The sequence below is a fragment of the Salvelinus sp. IW2-2015 genome, linkage group LG37, assembly GCF_002910315.2.
Source record: "Salvelinus sp. IW2-2015 linkage group LG37, ASM291031v2, whole genome shotgun sequence".
Taxonomy (NCBI): Eukaryota; Metazoa; Chordata; class Actinopteri; order Salmoniformes; family Salmonidae; genus Salvelinus; species Salvelinus sp. IW2-2015.
Window position 1 is genome coordinate 4,906,810 of NC_036876.1, and position 8,041 is coordinate 4,914,850.

The following is an 8,041-nucleotide window of genomic DNA, read 5'->3' on the forward strand; positions in this document are numbered from 1 at the left end:
GGGGGGCACTCGATGGGCAGCTCCGGACTAGGGGCAGCTTCGGATACGGCAGCTCCGGACTGAGGGACGGCAGCTCCGGACTGAGGGACGGCAGCTTCCGGACTGAGGGACGGCAGCTCGCAGATGACGGCAGCTCCGGACTGCAGGAGCGCTGCTCATGGCTGGCTGACGGGATCTGGCTGCTCATGGCTGGCTGACGGCTCTGTCTGCTCATGGCTGGCTGACGGCTCTGGCTGCGTCATGGCTGGCTGACGCTCTGGCTGCTCATGGCTGGCTGACGGCTCTTGGCTGCTCACTGGCTGGGCTGACGGCTGGCTGCCATGGCTGCTGACGGCTCTGGCTGCTCATGGCTGCGGACGGCTCTGGCTGCTCATGGCTGGCGGACGGCTCTGGCTGCTCATGGCTGCGGAGGCTCTGGCTGCTCATGGCTGGCGGAAGGCTCTGGCTGCTCATGGCTGGCGGAGGCTCTGGCTGCTTCATGGCTGCGAAGGCTCTGGCTGCTCCTGTCTGGCGGACGCTCTGGCTGCTCCTGGCTGGCGGACGGCTCTGGCTGCTCCTGTCTGGCGGACGGCTCTGGCGCTCCTGTCTGGCGACGGCTCTGGCGGCTCCTGTCTGGCGGACGGCTCTGGCGGCTCCTGTCTGGCGACGGCCTCTGGGCTCCTGTCTGGCGGACGGCTCTGCGGCTCCTGTCTGGCGGACGGCTCTAGCGGCTCCTGGCTGGCGGACGGCGGCTAGCGGCTCCTGTCTGCGCGGACGGCTCTAGCGGCTCGGGACAGACGGGCGGCTCTGAAGGCTCGGGACAGACGGGCGGCTTTGAAGGCTCGGGACAGACGGGCGGCTTTTGAAGGCTCGGACAGACGGCAGCGGGACAGACGGCAGCTCTGACGGCTCGGGAAGACGGGCAGCTCTGACGGTGCTTGGACCAGACGGGCAGCTCTGACGGTGCTTGGCAGACGGGCAGCTCAGACGGCGTTGGGCAGACGGCAGACTCTGGCCGGCTGAGGCGCACTGTATGCCTGGTGCGTGGTGCCGGAACTGGAGGTACCGGGCTAAGGACACGCACCTTCAGGCTAGTGCGGGGAGCAGCAACAGGACGCACAGGAGGCTTGGTGCGTGGTGTAGGCACTGGTGGTAATGGGCTGGAGACACGCACCACAGGGCTGGTGCGTGGAGGAGGAACAGGGCTCTGGAGATGCACAGGAAGCCTGGTGCGTGGTGTAGGCACTGGTGGTACTGGGTTGGGGCGGGGAGGTGGCGCCGGAAATACCGGACCGTGCAGGCGTACTGGCTCCCTTGAGCCCAACCTTACCTGGTTGTATGCTCCCCGTCGCCCGACCAGTGCGGGGAGGTGGAATAACCCGCACCGGGCTATGTAGGCGAACCGGGGACACCATGCGTAAGGCTGGTGCCATGTAAGCCGGCCCGAGGAGACGCACTGGAGACCAGACACGTTGAGCCGGCTTCATGGCACCTGGCTCAATACTCAATCTAGCCCGGCCGATACGAGGAGCTGGTATGTACCGCACCGGGCTATGCACACGTACAGGAGACACCATGCGCTCTACTGCGTAACACGGTGTCTGCCCGTACTCTCGCTCTCCACGGTAAGTACAGGGAGTAGGCGCAGGTCTCCTACCTGACTTCGCCACACTCCCTTTTATCCCCCCCCCAAGAATTTCTTTGGGCTGACTCACAGGCTGCCTACCGCGTCGTCGTGCCGCCTCCATTCGCCGGTATCCCTCCTCGCACTGCGCCAGAGAATCCCAGGCGGGCTCCGGCATTCGCCCTGGGTCGATCGCCCACCTGTCGATCTCCTCCCACGTAGTGTAGCCCAGATCCTGCTCCCATTGCCATAAATCCTGTGTAGGTGGGTCCTGTTGCTGTTTCACACGCTGCTTGGTCCTTTTGTGGTGGGTGGTTCTGTAACGGTCATCTTGTGGTGAATGAGCGGACCAAGGCGCACCGGGTGATGAATACATAATGAAATTTATTAACAGAACGACGAAACACGAAAACTCTTTAACAAACTACAAAACAAATAAATGACATAGACTGACCTAAAACATGAGAACTTACAAATACACGAAGAACGCACGAACAGGTACAGACTACAAACAAACGCTACAGTCCCGTGTGGTACGAACATACATACAGACACGGAAGACAACCACCCACAAACAAACAGTGTGAAACAGCCTACCTATATATGATTCTCAATCAGAGGAAATGAATAACACCTGTCCCTGATTGAGAAACATATAAGGCTAACAGACAATGAACCTAAACATAGAAACACATAACATAGAATGCCCACCCCAACTCACGCCCTGACCAACTAAACACATACAAAAACAAGAGAAAACAGGTCAGGAACGTGACATATGTGATTAAATTAATTAGGTAATCATTAACTCAGTAACCTGGGGCACCATGGGAAAAGTTTGTTTAATGAGTTTCTGCTTTCCAAATTATCTCAAAGTATATCCGAATATCGATTTTACAGCACTCGCTAATTAATGAATTTCCTCTACTGTCTCATCCTGAACGTCGCATAATTCATCTGCACAAACCCAGGTCTCACTAAATCATTCCGTACCACACCGAGTGAATTCTTTATTTACTAACAAGCTAAATGATAATATAAGATACATATACACAAACACACGGTCTACACCATAAGTACAATGAAACAGGTCCCAAGGGAACCAGCACAATATGACATGTGTTACACAAGATTGGGATTAAGAAAGAGAGCCAGAGCGCGTGCACGAGAGAAAAGCACACTTGGATACATTTGTAAACTATGCTTAGGTTAGCCCTAACACCTTGCCCCGAACTGCCACTCTTATGGGTCAGAATTATAATGATGTAATTACTTGTTGAAGGTCTCCGTTGGGTATCTCTTCATGGACCGAGTTCCGCTTACTGGGAGGTTCCGCGAGGCCTATTCCTTGGATGGAGGTCTTCTTCGTTATCGGGTATAAGTCTCTGATTGTCCAGACGATGTCAGTGTCCTTTTTCTTAGTGGTCTCTTCCCTTGCACTCGTTCTGTGAGAGCGGACTTCTGAGGAGGCTAATCAGCCGTGTTGACGCTCCCAGCTTGGGTAGGAGGGCCGTGTAGACAACCAATGATTTGAAGAGAATAGCCGTTTGTAGATCAAGGACTCAATCGTAGCCTTGATTGTTAAGAGGTTCCTTTGTCCTCTTCCTCGTGTTGCGTTTAGTGGGGTCGCAACTATCTTAGATCACGCTGCAGCTGTGGTCCATTTTAGTCTGATATGTAAATTATTAACACACATGTTTTATACCCCAGGTTACAAAGGGCTTTTCCGTCTTCATGACAAGTTCTCTGGGGCGTATCTAGTTACGAGGCAAGGTATTACAATGTGCTATGGTCTCGTTATACAACTAAATTCAAAATTCATTGTTCCAAAAACATTCTCTTTGTTCTGGATGTTTTCTACACAATGCACAGTATGTCAATATCATGTACTGTACATATTATGACAACTCTTCAAGTTACACTGTTTTCGTTATGACGTCATCATTTAACTTTTGATAACATAACTAAAACTACATTCATTTTCATATTCCATCTATCATCGTTACCACCATTTTGGCTGATGAAATATAACGTCCCAAAGTCCATTTATTGCATGTTACCGTTCTGAGATTTATTCTCCATTGGCCCACCATACATTCTGATTCAGAATCTACCTATAAAACAACTATTATGATTCAGTCCAGCCAGGATAATCTGTGAGACAGAGCTGTACGAAGGACATGGGTGCCCCTGAATGAGGCTTCAACAAAAATGTGTGTCCAGTTCGACCAATCACCTGTAACTCCATTGTTGAAGTGTTGTACATAGCAGTAGAGTTTTTCCACTCAAGACCAGTTGTGAAGTGGATGACAACTTTAAAGATGATCACACTGTGTCATATATTTCCACTTCTCGTAGAGATGGTCAGTCAATCTTTTACATTTCTCTGTTGATGTTCACACTTGATTTGGAGACACTTTGACAATCCAAAGATGTATTTGGGCTAACTTATAGCATAGTTAATATGTTTTCATGTTCTCTAGTTGATGTGCTAGCTGGAACTAAGTCTTCATCCATACGTCAAGAGAGTGGTCTCATGTCAGCCAACGTTGAAGACATAGTGGTTTTGCACTGCTTTCATGAAAGTGACAAGGCAGTATTGTTCTCTTGGTACAAGCAAACTGTCACGCCCTGGCCTTAGTTATCTTTATTTTCTGTAATATTTTGGTTAGGTCAGGGTGTGACAGGGGGGATGTTTGTGTATTTGTCTCGTCTTGGGTGGTTGTATGGTATAGGGGGTTTTGGGTAGAGTGTATGGGTTTGTGTTGAGTGTAGGTGTCTAGGTATGTCTATGGTTGCCTGAATGGTTCTCAATCAGAGACAGCTGTCATTCATTGTCTCTGATTGGGAGCCATATTTAAGGCAGCCATAGGCATTGGGCTGTTGTGGGTAATTGTCTATGTGTAGTGTTTAGTGTCAGCACTATTTTGTTTGTATAGCTTCACGGTTTGTTGTTTTTGTTCGTTTTTCGTCTTCATAATAAAAGAAGATGTATTTCTCTCACGCTGCGCCTTGGTCCTCTATTCAAAGTTACGACGATCGTGACAGAATTACCCACCAAACTCGGACCAAGCAGCGTGATAAGCAGCAGCAGGAGCAGCGCATAAAGGATTCTTGGACTTGGGAGGAGATACTGGAAGGTAAGGGACCTTGGGCACAACCGGGAGAATATCGCCTCCCTCTGGAGGCAGCTAAAGCCGAGAGGAGGCGATATGAGGAGGCAGCACGGAAGCAAGGCTGGAAGCCCGCGAGTAAAACCCAAAAATTTCTTGGGGGGCTACAAGGGAGTGTGGCGAAGTCAGGTAGGAGACCTGCGCCAACTCCCTATGCTTACCGTGGAGTGCGAGAGTACGGGCAGACACCGTGTTATGCGGAAGAGCGCATGGTGTCTCCTGTACGTGTGCATAGCCCGGTGCGGGTTATTCCAACTCCCCGCACTGGTAGGGCTAGATTGAGTATTGAACCAGGTGCCATGAAGCCGGCTCAACGCGTCTGGTCTCCAGTGCGTCTTCTCGGGCCGGCATATATGGCACCAGCCTTACGCATGGTGTCCCCGGTTCGCCTACACAGCCCAGTGCGGGTTATTCCACTTCCCCGCACTGGTCGGGCGACGGGGAGCATACCACCAGGTAAGGTTGGGCAGGCTCAGTGCTCAAGGGAGCCAGTACGCCTGCATGGTCCGGTATATCCGGCGCCACCTCCCCGCCCCAGCCCAGTACCACCAGTGCCAACACCACGCACCAGGCTTCCAGTGTGTCTCCGGGACGCTGGCGGACGGCCACGTCCCGCACCCGAGCCGCCGCCGTAGGAAGGCCCACCCGGACCCTCCCCTTCTGTGTCAGGTTTTGCGGCCGGAGTCCGCACTAAGAGCACAACTCACTCTCTTCATGAGAAAAGCCTGTACTAAAGATATACTTCTTAGCTGAGTCAATTTTGAAAAGAGATGATATTGTTATTGTTGAAGATATAATCCAAATATGACAACATACACATTGTCATTAAGAATATTTCACAAACAATGCAAAATGTGAATATGTATATGTGCAGGTTGAAGGGCTGTGATTCAGTCAGGAGAGGCCTTGAGTTATTGGGAGTGCACGTTCCTACAGTCTTTTCATTTATTTAACCTTTATTTAACTAGACAACTCAGTTAAGAACAAATTCTTATTTTCAATGACAGCCTAGGAATAGTGGGATAACTGCCTTGTTCAGGGGCAGAATGACAGATTTTTACCTTGTCAGCTCGGATCTGTCCTTGCAACCTTTCAGTTACTAGTCCAACACTCTAACCACTATGCTACATGCCGCCCCAAGTCTACTGCAGTCTAATTGATAATTACACTTTTCATACACAAAGAGTTTAAACCTAACACTACTTTCAATCTGTAAGAATAAAAAACTGTATATTCACAAAAAGAGAATATAATGATATAAAACAGTAAATATAGAAGACAATGTAATATAAAATAAATTAGGATCTATCAGCACCCACCCCAGAMACATGCCTCTTGTTCCCTATCTAATAATTCTTGCACTCAGCCTTTGTTCATTACCTCTGCCCAAATACAATGCACARGCACCAAAAGTCAAGCGGTCTGAAACKTTCCGAATGCACTGGAACTGCTAATATATTTGTAGAAGCAATATTTACATTTTGATTCTAGATTATGTTCTAACTGCGGCACAATCCTCACCGATACACCTTGGGTTCAGCCAATGTTGGAGATACAGTAACTTTGCATTGGTTCAAAGACGAAAACATGGGAATTCAATTATTGGGGCACAAGCAAACATTGTGAGAATTTCCTCAAATCTTAGCAACCTTTTATAAGTATAACATTGATGAAATGTTTTACCATAAGTTTAAGGATAACCCTCGCTTCTCAGTGCAAAGCGGCAAAGCAATAGACCACCAAAGGATCTCAGACATGCAGCTGTCTGATTCAGCAACATACTACTGTGCAAATGCTTATAACAACATGGTGCGCTTTGAAGATGAAGCCATTCTCATTGTAAAAGGTACAGAGAGAGTTCTTATTTAAGTCTAACATATGTATTTATAGATAAAGGGAGCTAAATGAAAGCATAGCTAAATGAAAGCATCGCTAAATTAATGAATAATTGTGATAACCAAAAGTACTGCCTCTTTTAGAATTCTCATAATGAGATGATATCATGATTCCACATGTGAGGCAGGAATGTTCTGGTTGGAATGGAATTCAGTGGAATTCAACTCTACCCTACGAGGTCCAGAGCCTGATGGTTTCCTGTTCTACCTGATCATTTATTGCAGTCACTGATTAGAGGGGAACAATGAAAAAAGCTATGGAACTGACTTTAAGGTCCAGAGTTGAATTTGTGTTTCTAGATAATCAAAAGTGTTATTGACATGATGCTTCTTTTCAGGTTAAGAGTCCAACATCAAGACAGTTTTACAGCAGCCTGTTTCTGAGTCAGTCAATCTGTCTGTAAACAATTGTTGTAAAAATTACTTGTGTCATGCACAAAGTAGATGTCCTAACCGACTTGCCAAAACTATAGTTTGTTAACAAGAAATTTGTGGAGTGGTTGAATAATGAGTTTTAATKACTCCAACCTAAGTGTATGTAAACTTCCGACTTCAACTGTAATTGACATCTATCTTGCATAATATTAGTTTGAGGTCATTTTTGCCTGTTAAAATATCTGGTTAGCTACATTATTACGATTTACATATTTCTACAGTAACTGATAGTTATAAAGTAAAATGTTTGCTTTGTTTATATCTTGTTTCGTCTTTATTGCCATTGTACTGGATGGAAGAGGGTTCAGTGAATGGGTAAGTCCCAAGTCCATACTAAGTCAATAGGGCTTACTAGATAGCTAGCTAGCCACAAAGAATTGGTCGCTACCCATGAAAAATTTACATATACCTTGCATAACATTAGTTTAAGGTCATTTTCGCCTCTTTAACTATCTGGCAAGATAGATTATTACGAGTCACACATGTAGCTGATAATCGTTAAGTAAAACGCTTGCTTTGTGTACATCTTGTTTCGTCAATTGTTGCCGTTGTCCTGGCTGGAAGAAGGTTTAGTGAATGGGGAGGTACAGTGGGAGGTAATACAGTAGGTGAAGTGCGAGTGCTTCTCAAATGTAATTTTTAATGCATTCTCTACACTCTCTTCCTCACAGAACATACTCAAGAGAACGTCCTAGGAGAATCCACTTGGAGCATGAGAGTGTGGAGCACAGTAGTATGCATATTGAGAAACACCCTATGCCTACCAGTTGATCGAATCACCTTTTACTCCATTGTTGAAGTGTTGTTCAAATGGGTAGACTCTTTCCACACACGATAATCTCTTCAACGATGATGTCACTGTGTATGATATTTCTATTTCTCAAACAAATGGGTGTTAAACCTTCATATTTCTGTTTATGTGCTTCCTAAAAAAT